The following is a 16,338-nucleotide window of genomic DNA, read 5'->3' on the forward strand; positions in this document are numbered from 1 at the left end:
GCTCTGTGGCAGGAACCGGGGGCCGAGACCAATGTATAGTTTCTATTATCTCGCAGTGGCTTTGTCCTTTAATTTTTTTTATAGTATCCTTGTTGGGTTTTAGTATTAACATTATGCTAGCCTCGCTCATATTCCTTTTTTTGAATAGTTAACATAAAATTAAAATTATTTCTTCCTTGAATGCTTGGGAGAATTTAATGGGACAAAGTTGGCCTAGAGTTCATTTTTGAGAAGTATTTGAGCATGAGTTTATGTTTTTAAAAGGATATAAAGTATGTAGGTTATCTACTTCTTTTGTCACTTAATAAGTGTTTGCAATATCCTCTTTTTTTTTTTTTCTTTTAAGACTGCAGCATCTCTTGTGATGTCACTTTATTTCCTGATGATAATTATATGTGCTTTCTTCTCTCATCTCTCTCACCTTGGTAGATCTCATCAGAGGTATAGTGGCCTTATCAGATTTTCCAAGAATTACTGCCTGTGTTGATCCTTTTTATTAAATGTTTGCTTTATTTTTATTTTCAGTTTTTTAATATTCTCCTTCTCCTTTCTTTTAATTTTCACCGTCTTCCTTTGATACATTTTTTCTAACTTGATGAGATGTGTTCTTATCTTGTTAAATTTAATTTTTCTTCATTACAATGTATTCATCTGTGGTTATAATGTCCCCTCTACTTAACTGCTGCATCCCACAAATCTGAACATATGGTATTTTTATTAAGTTCAAAATAATTTTAATATGCATTATGATATCCATTCCAATAGATAAGATGCTCTTACTTCAGCTAGTTAGAAATAGTTTTAATTTACAAACACATAGTAATGTTTTAAAATTGATCTTCAGCCTAATTCCATGGTGTTCAGACAATACACCACATATAAATCCAATCTTAAAAAAAATTATCGAGACTTGAATTATGAACCAATGTATGGTCAATTTTGGTAAACATTTTGTTTGTGCTTCAAAAGACTTTGTGTTCTGAGGTTTTGGGATACCATGTTCTATATAATTCTTTTAAGTCAATTTGTTTCTATACCAAACCTTTTATAGTTGTTGCACCTGCTTTGAAGGCTCTTTTCCTATACATTTGCATGGACACTGCTTCATTTCACTCAGACCTATGCTTACAGATGGTCTCCTCAGCCAGATCTTCCCTCACTACCCTGTGTTATTTTTCTTGAAGCCTGAGAGTACATTATGTCTGTTTGCTTATTATCAATCTCCCTAACTGTAATAGAAACTCCTTGAGGCAAACACATCTCCCCTTTTATTTACTGTGCTACTGTGCTATCCCCAACACTCCAACACTTGAAAAGTATTATATACTTTTCAATAAATGTGTTTTGAATGATTAAGTGAATGAATTAAAATTAATACCCAACAGAGAACTCACTATGTATGTATGTATGTATGTATGTATGTGCATGTAAATATCCACAGTATAAAAGCTTAACCCCACTTTTTTCCTTCAATACATTTGGCATTGCTCACATAGGCACAGGTTAAATATGGAGGAGGAAATGGAGAATAAGAAGATTCTGTTATAGAGATCATCTAAAGCAGGTATTCAATAAATATTTACTGTATAGACTTTTTAAAGTTTATTTATTTCTAGAGGGAGAGAGACCTGGGGCAGGGGGCAAGAGATAGAGAGAATCCCAAACAGGCTCCACACTGTTAGCACAGAGACTGAAGTGGGACTCAAACTCACGAACCATGAGATCATGACCTGAGCTGACACCAAGAGTTGGATGCTTAACCCACTGAGCCACCCAGACACCCCTGCTGTATGAAATAAATAAAATTGACACCAAAGAAGAATGAAAAGAAAGAGGAAAAGGAAGGAAGAGAGAACAAGTTGTAAACTGAATAAAAGATGACACTGACAGGATGTGACTTGCTGTTCCTTTTTTGTAGAAGCACCTGACTTCTTTTGCCCATTTACCTGCTACATCCCAAGAGAGAAGGAATTACTAATATGATTAGTCAGGTAAGGAAAGAAGCTACATGCATGCAAAGCTCAGTCCTTTCCTCCTTCCTTGCATTTTGGCACTAGTCTCCCTGCAGACAATGTGCGTTCTATCCTGTTTCTTCATGCATTAAATTTCACAGTGGCAAGCTCTACACATGTGGGAGATCTGATTTTGTCCAAAACCACATGAGTAAATCTACTTAATTCTGGGAATTAATTTTATGAAGCCACTACTGCTATGCACCCAATTCTCCAAACAGTTCTATCTGAAATAATCTAAAATTTTAAATCTCTTTTTTGTTTCTTTACTATTGTTCAGTTGCTTCCAAACTCAGAGAACAGTTTCAATAAACTTAGGATTCTCTATAGTGTATTTTCACTGATATGCATCAGCAGTTCTAAGGTATATCTTTCAAACAAGACTTTCAAAATGACTGAAACCGTGAATTTCTATAAAAACAAGACCAGACTGAGAAAGTTGAAGGAGGAAGCAAAATAAGTTCCTGTTTCAGAAATTCAGCCAATTTGCTATGCCAGTCTTTTCCCATTCCATTAATCAACTATGTTAAATGTCCTCAAGCTGTCTACACAGGCAAAATGAAATGTAGTGATGCAGCATCTACTCATCTAGCAAGTTTAGACATAGAAAAAGACAACACACTAAGAACATAACAGGGATTTTTCTGGAACAAATTACTCTTTGAGTTCTAAGTTATCCTTACAAATAGTCTATTTCTAAATAAGTCCTTCATAGAGGCTTCTGACCAACTGGATTGGAGAAGACTCTAGTGAACTAAGCCATTCAAGACATGCTCATCTATAGTAGTGAGTATAAACACAACTAGAAATGAAAGTCTTTGGAAGTAAAGGATAGCATCAGGTGGTGGTCCAGTGTAATGCAATGCTAATAAGGAAGTTTGGTAGGAGGGCTACTTCATGCAGGCTTTTTCAATCAGAACTTTTAGTGACAGCAATATCACCAGGGGTATTACAAAAGCGTAAATGTAGCTAAATGCCAAATTTTGGAGGAGACAGAGAGAGAGAGAGAGGGAGATAATCTTTTACTAAGTCTTATCTCAGACACCCTGTGGTCTCTTACATACTGTAGAAACTGTTCAAGAAGGCAGCTAGCTCTCTGTCTAAACATGTCAGTATATTGTCAATCCTGCAATAGCAAGTGCCCTCTTTCACTCAGGAACTATGTTTTTCTTTTCAAATATATGCCCATATGAAATGTTACATGATTTGCCACTTTTTTTAACATGACAAAATTTAAATCATTTCTGCCACGAATAGTGATGCCCTTTGGGAACCTACTTTAGAAGTTGTGGAGGAAATACATATAGAGGTTAATGACACAATATGTCAAACTGTGTCGTTGAAAGTGAGACTTAACTTCCTTAGATCATTAAATTTCAACAAAGATACCATTTTCTTATCTCTTTGTAACTTGTATCACTGGCAAATGTTACTGGCTGCCATCCAAGGGAAAGGGGACCCTGTTTCTCTCAAAAGTGTGCGTAATGGTATGGTGTGTCAGCAACCATATCTTTGAAAATAGATGCTTGATTTTGACTATGTGCTGCACAGATATGCCATATCTGTGTTTTTATTGACAAAATGGGCTGATGGAGCAAACTGGTCAATCAGCCCTTTGGGGAACCTGCCATTTGCTGATTTGTTCTCATAGTCCTCTTTGGTCCTTCCCTTGTTGCATTACATTTGCAAACTTCCTTTTCCCTCTGACTTGTAGATAGGTTGTATTAAAGGGAAGCATCAGAAAACTAGAATGTAGAAGGAGAGAAGAAGCCAGGTTTTTCTCTTGTCTCTGCCTTGAGCAATGCCCTCTGTCACTCTAGCTATCACCAGACAGGCTTTGTGGTTCCTATTCCAACATGGCAGCCCCCGCCTTGCTTCTGGCTTCTGCCAGTTGGCCCTGGTTCTGGCTCCTGCACTTTGCTAACACTACGTCCTCTTGTTATCCTTCCAAGAGCTTCCAGATGCTGTTAATCTCTGATTTGGTTTCCTCTGTTTAGCTTCAGAGTTATTCCAACACATGTGTAAATAATCTCCTGTATTAAATTCCCTCTGCTGGAAATATTTAAAGTGGTTCCCATTTTGTTTTGTTTTGTTTTGTTTTTCTCTCTCTGGACCCCGATTGAAACATTCAGTGATCAGAGGAAAAAGGACAAAGTGAGGTTGGGTAACATAGTGGAAAAATAATTTAGGTGAACAGAAGAAGCAAAATTGAAAAATTATTTTCTAGCATAGGAAGAGGAAAAGCATAATGGGGTCTCTTGGTCAGTTAAAGTTTAACTCTTCTGGTAGATTCATCCCAAATCTGCCTCTTGGGAACTCTGCAACCTTAAGGAGTATTCTTTAATCTCTCTCTGCTTCAGTTTCCTCATTAGTAAAATGGAGTTAAAAATAGTACCACTGCCAAAGGTTTATTGTGACCATTAAGGAAATTACCAGCGATGCTAGTTCATAGCAAGACATTAATAAATGTTAGTTACAGTAAGCCCTTTTACCTTTTTAGTGTTGTAGTGACACTTAGGGGCTCCTTGGTTAGTTTTAGTTTATTTACACTGCAAATAGATATTGAAATTATCTTCTTAAGTAAGGAAGTAGAATAATACATGAATAGAAAATTGCATAAAGGAATACATAAACACATGTATGCCTGAAACAATTAAAGAGAGAATAAGTGCATACGTTCCCTATCTTCAGGGACAATCTTGGGAATACAGTTGATTCTTCAAGTACACTCTCTTTATCCTCAGAATGAAGACTGGAGGGGAGATTATCTCTGGCCTGTTTACTCACACCTTCCTCCATTATTTAAACCTTCATGCCGCTTTTCTTTCACCCTTCCACTTAGTCAAAAACACACTTTCTAACCTCAACTGACAATATTCTGCTACAGCTTTTACAGCCTTAGAAACCCAAAGTAGCAAGGACATAAGGACAGAGGCCAAGGTAAGAAGAATGTATTGTAAAGGACGATAACCAGAAAGTTTCGTCAGCCTTTTTTGTTTGTTTGTTTTTTCTGGGATCACCTGTGCTCTGCTTTCCATAATGTTGCTTTTTCTTCAAGTGTGCTTGACCTGTCATTCTTTAGTCTTCTTGGCTCCTTTATTTCAAAAAACCTGAAGCAAAATTCTAAAGTATTTAACACTTCTGTGGCAGATGCTCATGGTCCAGGAAGTTGTCATGGTCATCAGGATCTTACTTGAAATGTCAACACTAAAGTATTTTTTTCCCATTTTTAATTTCAAACTTGGATTATGAAATCATTTTTCCTTCTCATTGTCCAATTGTTTCATATTTTCACAAACAAGACCCTCCAAAACTTGGCCCGTTTCTCTCTTCAAATGTCCTTACCATCTCCCCCTACTTTCCATTTCACAATTATGTCCCAGAAGTATGGAACCACCTATGGATGCCACTCTATCACTCTCCCAGGTATTCTCCCACGTTATTCTCATCTTCTAGAACACTGTTTATTGCAGTATTCCCTTGGATATTTTCATCTCCACCCAGTCCTTTTAAGGACTTCCCTGACAACTTTTTACCCAAAAAGGATGAGTTAGGGTTTCCTCCTTTCTACTCCCTTAGCATCTTATGGTGGCCTCAGTTACAACCCTTAGCACACTGATTTTAAAGTCCTAGTCTATAACCCCTTACACATTTTAAACTTCTTCAGAAACAAGGGCCATTATTCCTTCATTCTCTTCCTTTCCTGATCAACACACAGTTGGCACATAATAAATACTTGTGGCTGCAAACCAGGTCAAACTTTGTGTTCAAAAAATCTTAGCACTAGAGATTTAATCTACAATTTCCCCCCTATAAGGTACACAACCTGAGTACTTATTTTTGTTGTTTCTTCCTTAAATTATCTAAATAATTCTATCAGGAAAGGATAATTGAAGCATCTCACACCTGCGCTTTTAATATTATGTGAGCTGCTTCCTTCCTCTAAAAACAATACCTACACTTTATCAAATCTATCTCTGGGAAATAATAGTCATTTGTTGATTCTTTGCCTTATGACAATGAGTATTAAAATCTGGGAGGGAAGGGAAATGACTTACCTGTTTCAATCACTCATTGGGACTCTTTTAGCAAGCCTTCATTCTGAACTCTTGCATTTGGTTTTTAACAATCTCCATGGAATATAGTTAAGTTGTGAGCACTCAGTGACTACTGGCTGATCTGGCTTGTCTATACCACTGCAATACAGACCACCTGACAGCCTTCATGGACATGAACACATACATGGCAAGAACTGGGAGATTTGTGGAAGCCACCAAAATAGGGAAAATTTGAATCAATCTACTCAGTCTCATCTGTTGTTCAAAACTCTCTTCATCCTGTTATTTGAAAAATGCCACCAAGCATATTATTTCTTCAGAAACTCCTTCCATTTCTTAAGTGTGCAGAGGAATAGGGTATTCTGCATGTGCCTTCAAAGGTAAAATGTTTCTTTCCTTGCAGGTTTTCCTAGGGAAACAATACCCAGCCTTTCAGCTGCATAATATTTGTCAGATCAAATGACTTCAAATTACCTGACTGCTCTTCACCATTAGATTTTGGTCCATCGGCCAGTAGGTAATCATTTCCAATCATTACCTACTTGCTTGTAATCGTCTATCGACAACACACCCCTTTATCATTGTTCCACTGCCACACACAGCCTGACAGCAGAATTCAAGTGCAGAGCAGTTGTAAGATTTACCTGGCTTGTTAGCAGTTTGTCATCCTTTTAGAATTTTTTCCTCCCTCAAAGCACCTTCAGATGTTTAAGTTACTCATTCATATCCTTGGAGGGAGGAAAAAGAAAACTGGATAAGCTGTGTATTTTCTTGATGGCTCATCAATATAGCTAAGATGTTTTGAACTCTCAAGAAAGGCATAACTCAATTTCTGGCCAGCAATTTATGCAGTTGCCTAAGAGGGTGAGGCAAGAGAGGGCAAGGCATCTGAGGGCGTCAGTATGAGAAAAAACATCAAAGGAGATTTTCCAAATAACTACTATTCATTGAGCACCTATAACGTTAATGAACTTCATAAAATCCCTCATTGGTGTGTGGTATTAATCCCCTTTTTTGGTAAACAAGGATGTTGCTTTTTAGACAGGTTAGTAACTTGGTCACAGTTGACTGGACTAAGAAGGGAAAAAACTGGGATTCAAACCCAGGCTTGTTTGGCTCCAAGACATATGCTTTTTCCACTTTGTCTTGTGTCTCCCAGGTACGGTTTGTCTTCATTATTCTTCCGCTTGCCATTTTGTTCCCCACTCTGTACGGTGCTGGTGGCTTCATTCAGACTCACTACGGCATCAAAATCATGTACTGTGACTTCATTCCCTTGCACCAAACTCTCTTGTTAGACACCTCTTACCTTATAACAGTGCAGCACATCTGCTCAAGTGTCAGCAAACTTCAACTGATGCCATTTCTTTCTTTCTGCATTTTCTGTTGCTGACCCCCAGTCTCCTACACACCTGCTGACCGCCCCCCGATTATGCTACCAAATCTTCAGGAATGCCGTATTTGTCTAGTTCCAACTGTACTGTAACACCACCACCAGTTACTGTTCATGCCTTGCTTCCCAGAGCTCCTTAAAAATAGCTCGCCTAGTCTTTGTCTTAAACATTAGCAAAACGAATGCCCAGCCTTAGGAGCTGTTTTACCCAGCAATGTTTTCTTCAGTAGTGTAATGCTGTGTATTGTACCCTTTTGTCTGGAAGTGACTTCTTTTTCCTCCGAATGCCTGTACCTTGACATTTTTCCTGTTTCCCCAGATAACACTGTCCAAAATAGGTGCTCAGTAAAATAACATTCGATACCTAGAATACATATAAGTTCATAAATAATTGAAAGGAAAAGCATAAACTATTGGCAGCTGGTTTCTTAACAATGAAGAGAGTTCTTTGGAACCAGACATATGCATGTGCTCAGGGGGGACATTCTCAAGATACTACAATTCCCATTGTCTTTGGTTTGGGGGCTCCAAAGCTTGAGCCAGATACACTGATTTGTTATATGAGCATTTAAGCCACTTCATGCTCTCACTTTTGCTATTGTGCATTGCATGGGAAGTTCTCAAAGGCCAGTTAAACTGTTTTCTTGGTCTGAGTTCCCCTGTTTTACTCTTAAAGTTTGAATTTTCACAATATATCATTTCTTTCATGCTCCAGACAGTGGGCATTTTTTATTTTACTAGTTTTGCCCATTGTGGGGGGAGAGTGATTTCTCGTCTTTTCTTAGATTGCTATGTAAAGTGACTAGAAAGATAAATCTCCCCACTGAAAGGCAGTGTGATTAAACCATCTAGATCCAGACTAGAAGGGCAGATGATGAACAGGCTTCTGCCAGGAACTGGACAGCTGGATGCATTTCACAGCTCACAATGCAACCCTACTCATGAGAACAAATGAAGAGTCACAGGTCTTCAGGAAAGCAGAAGCGGGATGGTTGCAGACAGCTGAATGTAACTACCCATCTTCCCTAGAAAGTGAAAGTGAAAATTAACAGCTGTTGAATCCTGGAGTGAGATGGCCTTCTAGCCATGCACGTGCCAGGCATAGCAAGGTCCTACTGCGAATTACAGTAAAAATTGTGGTCCTACTAGAACCAGAATGCATCTCAGGTCCTGTACAACCCAGTCCAAATCACTCAGCCTGACATAAAAGGCTATTCTAATCTTTACTTATGCTGCCTACTTTCAGTACTCACTCTCCTCCAGCCGATTTCATTCCTTGTCCTTATTCTGGGAAAACCTTCCTGTTCCTAATGCTTCAAGACAACTTCAAGGCTTCCTTTCTAAATATTTCCCAGCTACTCCATATAGCTTTAGTTTCAGAAGCACAGAACCCCTACACAGAGCTGTGTGTTATAAAACATGTTCATGTCTTCATTCTCTCATCAGTAGAATGTGGATCACTATCCCCAGGCTTTAGGAGTGGTTTAAGTATGAAGTGAGACAACATTTGTGTACCACTTAGTACCATCCTTATTAGATAGGACATTAATTCTATATTAGTCCTTGCAGATCCAAAAATATAGAGCCTGTTAGGTTGCCCATGAAACATTAATTTGATAATTAATTGAAATAGGTTTGTGAGTCTATTTCCTGGTACAAAATGCCTACATTTCTTCACAATGCCCAGAGATGGGTTCTTTTAAACTACCTTTGAATGAGATGAAGGGAAGAATGTGTGATAAACTATAATTTAACCAACACCACTGCACAATCAAGAGAGGAAATTGATATGCTATAGTGCCATCAGGTATACTAGGGAGATCTGTTACCTTGCTGGGAAAAGGGAGATATTTGCAACACATACTCACATACAGGGCTTAAAGACCATTAGTCTCAAGCTTTATCTGGAGTACTGTTAAGTCTGAGAGAGAAAGCTGAAATTGACTTTCACAGAATTAATGAAGATTTTATGATGTGCTTGAAATTCCAGATAAATATCTGACGGACTATTTTTTTGTTGTATGGTCAGAAGGTTTTTCTTTTTCCAGAAGTCCTTTTTAAAAAGAGAAATGAGCATTTAGCTGAACTTTCTACTTCTTAATTTTTGCAATGTTGTTGATGGACTGTGAATGGATACCAAGTACTATCCAAGCATTATTGACTAAAGCCAAGCATCCATGACCTCATCATTCCCTTAGTTTTTATAATTGCCTACTGGATTCCTTTCATGGTTTTTTTTCTCCCTTAGACCATAAATTTAATTTTCTGCAGAAAATAATTACTGGAATATGTAAGTTCCAGCCTATTGGTTCTTTGGACACTGTAGATGGAAGGGCGTCTTCTCTAAATGGGAGTGAGGATTACACAGACATGGTTCTACCCCAGTGCATGAGAAAGAAGGAATCACAACTCTTTGACACATACAGGGGTTAAATCAAGATTTGTTTTCTGGCCTTCTTGATCAAAGTGTACTAAACGGAATTGTGGCTTCCCAAAAGTTATGTCCACATTCTAATCCCCAGAACGTGTGAATGTTACCTTCTTTAAAAAGGGCGTTTTGCAAATGTAATTAAGGGTTTCGAGAAGAACTCCTGTGTTATTAGGTTGACCCTAAATCCAATGATGAAAATCCCTGTAAGAGACACCTAGAATAGAGACAAACAGAGAAGAGGAGGAGGCGAAACTGTGGCCAAGGTGGCAGAGAATGGTGTTGCAGCCACAAACCAAGATCAAGTAGAGCCATATGAAGCTGGAAAAGGCAAAGGATTCTCCCCTGGAGTCTCTGGAGGGAGAATGGCTCTGTTGATACTTTCATACTTTTCGCCTTTAAAACTGCGAGAAAATAAATTCCTGTTTTAAGACACCAGCTTTGTGATAATTTGTCATAGCAGCCACAGGGGACTCATACCCAAGGCTAGTTTTAATCTGATACTCCCCAATATCACTTTTCACTCTCTTTGATAGCAAAGAATTTTAAGTCTGTTTTATTTATACTGATTGTCCACATTTTTTCTCATCCATTAACAGAGAGAAATGACAAACATTTCTTTCTCGGATGTACTGCAGCTGCCAAGATGCTCTGCCATTGTTAATGAGAAGGTATTCTGTGTTTCTCTTTATCTCTGCAGATGACACTCCAAGAGCCTGCCAGCAGGTCATACGCTTTCTGCTGCCATAGCCTACCTGGGGTACCCTGGTCTGCTAGGATTTGTCAGGTCGTGAATCAGAGTGAAGCTGAAACAGGAAAGATTGTGAGTCTAGCTGTCTTGTTCCTCCACCAAGAGTGACAACACTTAGTCATCGTCAGTGCACTTGTGTGAATTAATCCATATCTGTGGCTTGGGAAATGGAGAGTTTTGATAAAAAGTAACATATTCCTATTTTAAGCCTTCCAAATGAGTACTTTCTACACACGCATCATTGATTTCAGAAATGGAAATATTTAAGATTACAAATGATGCCTTCTAAAACGTAGGATGCTGATGTTCCACTCATTTAAGAAGTGTTCTAGTTCCAGTAGAATTGAACTAATCAGCAGAAATGTCAATACACACACTTTGCAGAGGCAGATATAGAACACACCAAGGAAATTCTGGGGCTTAGATACCATTCAATGCCATACGATTAAAGTGAATGATAAATGGGAGGGAGGGGGAGAGGGGGTAAAGAGAAAAGCAACTGTTGCTGACCTATAAATTCTGAAGTAGCATTAGTTAACTGAAGGGTTTCCTGTGGCTCTCAACCAGAGGTCTGTGACAAATTGATTCTACGAGCTACATCAGTCCACCAACATGTTTTTTATGTCCTGAATTCATTCTTTTAAAGTTGGATTCAGAATTTAAGACTAATAACATCACACAGTAAAATCCCAATTTGTGGCTTCTCTGAATAAAGTGAAAAGCCTGGGTCCATATAGTCGACTGTCAACAATTGGCTCACAATCTACTGAGACCTTTGAGATGCACTATTTATGTCACTGTACTCCCTCCAACTTACTCTGGGTACTTTTCTCCATTGTCCCCAATAATAGTTGAGGTTTAAAAATCTGATTAAAACCTTTGTCAGTCTGATTTCTAGTGCAGTGACTCATTCCTTCAATGCCATTTTCAAATTTTATATGTAAAATTAAAATTAAAATCTAAGAAAAATTCTTCCCTGGCCCACAATAGAATCATTAAAGCTCTGTTCACAGACATGATTGAAGGCAATACTTCACCATTTGTAAATATGGAATGTAGTACCCCAGATTTTTGTTCTATTTTCTTTACAGTATCTTCATTTCCCAAGCTGCATGGTGTTTGATGTTTTGATCAAAAGAATATATTTTTATTTTGCATTTAAAAGAAGTATTCCCACCTCCCTCCTTTATATTCATTTGGCTCTTTACTAAAGCAGGAGTGTGGGGTGCCTGGGCAGCTCAGTTGTTTAAGCATCTGACGCAATTTCTGCTCAGGTCATGGGATCCATGGTGACAGTGTGGAGCCTGTTTGGGATTCTTTCTCTCTCTGACCATCTCCCACTCATGATCTCTCTCTCTCTCTCAAAATAAGCATTAAAAAATATAAATGGGCAAATGAATAATATCAGAAAGCAGACTATACGCAAGATCGCCTTTCAGTGCCAGGTTTTGTAGTATTCTGATGGGGGTGTGTGTGTGTGTGTGTGTGTTAAGGAGTACAGTAAAACCTTAGATTGCAAGTAACTTGCTGATGCTTGGTCTCAGGCTCTGGTGTCTGGCATAAATAACTTTTAAGAATGTTGGAAGGTGCCCACAGCTGGAACTACTGTATTTTTTGTCACTTCAAAACACCTATGGATAGTCCTTTGCTTTCTATACAAGAGTAAGCTTAGGAATGCTTTGCTTCATTCTAGGCCAGGCTGCCTACAGATATAAACCCTTTCCTCTGCTGCCTTATTGACAGTTACATTAAATACAGTATATGACAAGAGTTTATTGTATACAATGTCCCCCATGCAGAAAAAGATTCCATTGAGCCAACAGGCAGCAGTGGTTCTATTAGTGATAGTGAAAGTCGTCCTACACAATAACCCTCCTCTCTCTTGTCTCCCTTACACCAGCCATGAAGGTTTTCAGAGGTAAGTGCAGGTTAATTTATTTTGCTTTATATTTTATATGTTCTTTATTATTTTGTATTATATTGCAGTATTATAATCATTTTTATATGAATATTTTGGAGTTGTGGAGTGAGTCATCTGAGTTTCCATTATTTTTTATGGGGAAATTCACTTTGATATACAGGTGCTTTGGATTACAAGCATGTTTCTGGAATGAATTGTGCTCACAAAAATTGTATTTTAAAATTTTCCTATAGAGCATGAGATTGGGTAAAATGGCTTGTTACTACTGTGGGTTTAGGCATGCTGTCAGGCTTTTAATTAGAATGTTTCTCAGTTCTTAGTATCTGAATTTCATAAAGCAATATCACAATCAGGAGGAATACAGAACACAGAGACAATTACAGATATTGAAGTTCCTCCATGATTGTCTTTTAATGTCATCCATTTAGAAGGAGTAAGAAAAGCTCACTTGAAAATGAAATGTGGGAAAACATTTGGGGTCATTAGCAGGACGGCACAAGGAAAACCGTGTGGATTGGGTGGTAGCTCTAGGTCTATGATGAATTATGAACTCTGGGCAAGTCACTTAACCTCTCTGAGCGTTGGTTTCATCTGTAGAGGTGAAGATGAAGTTCAGGTCAATGACTTTGAAACCGTGCTGTTCAAGTTTGTGAGCTATGGTGTGGCATGTGTGAAGGGGTTCTCAACCCTTGCTCCAAACAGAGAAACTGCTTTTACTGAATTTTTATATCGGAGCACAGAATACATTTTGATTTTTCAAACAGGTCTTACCGCTTAAGAACATTTGAAAGCCACTAGAGTGGATTGTCTCCACTCTCCGATGATAACTTTTTGATACTGTAAAAGATGATTATGAATTCAATTTTTACAATTAATTGAAGATGTACTCTATGCAAGGCACTATGCTGGATGGTATAAGATGAAGGTTGTACATAGGCTAGCCTATATAGTCTGTTAAAAGTCCACAATAGTGACATAAGCACAGAAGTATAAAGCTCAGAAGAGGGGAAGTCTGGTGATATGTATGTATGTATGTGTGTGTATATATATATACACACACACACACACACAGACATATTAGATATGAATATATATATTAAAATATATGCATTATAGGTTGCACATGAATATATATTATATATTTATATTCTACTTATATATAAAATATATATAATACACATGCATATATTTCATATGCAACATAGAAGAGTGAGGTAAATTTTATTTTAATAGATTTATCTAGTTCATAGAACTTTCCTCTCCCCTCATATTCTACTCTCCTGAATCACAATGTTTTGACAATACAGTTAATTGGAAGGTAGCTAAACAATTACTTATGTATGGATCATTGTTTCTTACCAGACTGTGTGTTAGCTTCTTGACTCTTGTGGTGGAGCAGACAATGGTTAGGGTCTGCAAGGAGGCAGGTTTGTTAAATATAGTTTTGTTTCATTAAATGGACACCCATTTTACATTCCACATCATAGAACAAGACTTAACCAAATTCCATCAAGAGATTTACCACATTTTTTTTTAAAAAGTAACTTTTTTAAAATTTCTGAATCAAGAAGGTATTTCAAGCAGTTATTTCAACTGGATCCCCTAATAGATTCAAAGATCCTCAACACCTCTAAAGGCTCACATAATGGTGAACTTTAATGACAATTTTTTTCATCTTTATTTTCTGAGCAGAGTGTAGCAGAGTATCTTATGTATAAAGCACTCAATAATTTTTGATAAGAAAATGTCATCAATTATTTGATAGGAAGCAAGCCCCTTATTGATAGAAGCTGGCAGTAGTGTAAATTGTGCTACTAAATATCAATAACATGTTATCAAGTTGGCACAGGTTACATTTACCCACCAGATCTAAAATGAAACGAAGAAAATACTGACATTTTAGGAATGTAGTTGTAAAAAAACAAACAAAAAAACCCCCTATTTTAGGATAAGCCATCAACACTGATGGCTGTGCAATAAAGACAGTGGTGAAATTTTGAAAATTCATTGGTAAAAATGGAAACCCATTCTAAAATACACAGCAGTGTTAGTCATTTTCTTTACCAGAGGCTGGTGAACTTTTTCTGTAGAGGGCAAGACCAAGTGAGCCACGAGGTCTCTGTTGGAACTACTCAGTTCTGCCATTCTACCTCTTCAGCAGTAGAGAATGTATTAATGAATGGTCCCTGCTGTGTTCCAGGGAAGTATAGAAGCAGATTTAGCACCAGGGCCATAATTTGCCAACACTGACCTATACGGTTATGAATGATTCTTGTAAATGTCTTAGTTTTTCCAATGAAAATTAATTTTTTAATTTTAATAATTTTAAATTAACATTTTTTTAAACAATTAAATTTTTTTTTGTTAATGTGACTCATTTTTCAGAGACAGACACACACAGAATCTGAAGCAGGCTCCAGGATCTCAGCTGTCAGCACAGAGCCTAATGCAGGGCTCAAACTCACAAACTGCAGGATCGTGACCTAAGCCATCCAGGTGCCCCTTAAGATTTTTTTTTTAATACTGGGTCATAAATATTTTCTTTATTATTTTTTAGAGAGAGAGAGAGAGAGACAGGAGCAGAGAGCAAGCAGGGGTAGGGCAGGGAGAGAGGGAGACACAGAATCTGAAGCAGGCTCCGAGCTGTTAGCACAGAGCCCGATGCGGGGCTCAAACTCGTGAACCACAAGATCATGACCTGACTGAAGTCAGATGCTCAACTGACTGAGCCACCCAGGCACCCGTATTTTTAAAAGAATCATTTTCAAGTTCTCCATTCCATGATTGCATTTAAGGAGTTAAAGGAGAGATATCTTCTAACTTACCACATTTTAACAGTAGTTGTCAAATACAATATTTAAACTATTGACATAATTTAATTCACCTGGAATTAATTTCATGTAGTGAACTTCGCAAAAATATTTGATATTGAGTAGAATCTCTGGCAAATATCAATGAACAATGGTAATCTGAGCTTGTCATTTTTAATGAATAATTTTATTATTTTGGGGGATTTAAAATATTGTTAGCATGAATGACTTAACATCTTTTTTGATACTAGGAAAGTGAGTAAAACTTCATGAAACAACTTGATTCAGAATAATAATGAATTCAAGAGCCTTAGGTATTATAAACCACTATGACGTGATTTAGCTGAAACTACAACCTAAGTTTGAATTCTCAGCTCAGATAAAGTGTTATTTACACATTTTATTCGTTTTGTACCACTCAATAACTGCCAACTCTTAAAAATATGCTGGTGGCTCAAATGAAAACATTCACTGTTCTAAAATAACTATTGAACATACAAGTAACTTTTCTTAAAGGTGTATCCTTCACCACCTGAGAGGTGGTGTGGTCTAAAAGAAAATAGCACTGGGCAGGCATTAGGAGAGCTGGCCACCAGTCCCAACATGGTATAAGTCAACCAAACAAACTGTTGCTCAGGAGCCATTAATTTACTATTCTGTAATGCAGGAACGTAATGTAGGAATGATACCATTCACCTGTGCTAGGATGATAACTTGAATTAATAGATATGCAAGTCCCTTGTAAGTTATCAATTTTTCAGTGCCTGGAAAGCTGATAAGTATTGCTGCTTCTAAATTGTGACTTAAGCTTTTGTCTTATTTGCAAGAGGGAGGAGAAAGTTCTTTTAACAATAAGTGTATAATCATGTTTGTGGCCTTGCCCCTCTTTACTATATCAGAATTTCTTTCACCTTGTTTAAACTGAATGAGTGAGCATCTAAGTGTGTTCAACAGTCTGAAATGTA

General features: G+C 37.5%; 1 long non-coding RNA gene across 1 annotated transcript; it reads left to right on the forward strand.

Annotated features, from left to right (window-relative positions):
- The first annotated feature begins 1,476 nt into the window (after positions 1 to 1,476).
- LOC109271358 (uncharacterized) lies at positions 1,477 to 10,708 on the forward strand. Its single transcript, XR_002081942.2, has 3 exons — positions 1,477 to 1,564; positions 1,919 to 1,991; positions 10,592 to 10,708. It is a non-coding gene; the product is annotated as an uncharacterized LOC109271358 (long non-coding RNA).
- The last annotated feature ends 5,630 nt before the right edge of the window (positions 10,709 to 16,338 follow it).

This window comes from Panthera pardus, unplaced genomic scaffold, assembly GCF_024362965.1.
Source record: "Panthera pardus isolate Hobbes unplaced genomic scaffold, ASM2436296v1 HiC_scaffold_12, whole genome shotgun sequence".
Classification (NCBI taxonomy): Eukaryota; Metazoa; Chordata; class Mammalia; order Carnivora; family Felidae; genus Panthera; species Panthera pardus.